Here is a 1,101-nt window from a genome sequence, read left to right as displayed (position 1 = left end):
ATGTGGGTATGGACACTCGAGTTCTTAAATGCACAAGATCACCTAACAACAAACTGCCTAATTCTCTTGACTCTAAAACAAAAAAGTGTGCGAAAGAATCACTTACGAGGACTGACTTTTTGAAACACAGTTTTCTGGACCAAGCGGTTGCAGCTGCTTGTCTACCATCAACATAAGGTGCCTAAAAATACTCCAGTGGAACTGCCGATCAATACTTTCTAGAGCTACAGATTTATTATATTTAATCTCCCAACAATCTCCAGACGTTGTCTGCTCATTTGTCTCATTTGTCTGCTGACCAAAACTTTCATTGAAACAACAAGTGCTTTCGATTGGATAGACCTTCCCGAGGTGGTGAATTGGCTTTCTTCATTTCATCTAAATTTTGTCATAAAGCAAAAATTTCACATCATATTCTATCATCTACCCAGCACACGTACACTGGCCAAAAATAAATGTTTGCAACAGGAGATGGCGTGTGTTCAATGCATTCACTGTACCTTGAGCAACGCAAAGACAGGTGCTGCCACTATTTGATTCTATGCTGGGGTTAGGCACATATGTGCTGACAGAGTTGGAATTATATGGCAAAAGCAAATTTCAGGATCGAAAGATTGGGCATCAGCCAGGACCTACGGTTGGGATTGAATTAACCGGAGTCAAGTATACGGAAGCCCACAGTACTTAGATTTTCCTGCTGCCAGTGTAAGCTGACCATTTTTCTCCAAGCTTTGTTTCGTCAGGATTGCCCAATGTCTTGGACATGAAAAAATTGTGCTGAAAAAATGGTTGCTGTCTTCTGATGTTTTCTTCTTTTAGTCATGGAATTTTTACTGTGAAAGTCATGGAAAACCTTGAAAAGTCAAGGAATTTCGAAAAAGGAATTTGCTAGAACCACTGATGAAGTATGGTTGATGTCATTTTTTATGTGAAGTGTCAGTGTTGGACGAAGCCACAAACACACAGTGCTTGTCCTTGTGCCTTCGTCTAACATTTGCACGTCGTGCAAAGATTCAGCATTAGTGCTAGTCTTTCTTTCTTGTTGTTTTGTGTTGCAAAATGCTTGTGCTTCACAAAAAAAAAAAGCCTTAACTACAGTCA

Source organism: Dermacentor andersoni, chromosome 2 (genome assembly GCF_023375885.2).
Source record: "Dermacentor andersoni chromosome 2, qqDerAnde1_hic_scaffold, whole genome shotgun sequence".
Lineage (NCBI taxonomy): Eukaryota > Metazoa > Arthropoda > Arachnida > Ixodida > Ixodidae > Dermacentor > Dermacentor andersoni.
The sequence above is the reverse complement of the archived record's forward strand: the minus strand, read 5'-3'. Positions refer to the sequence as shown.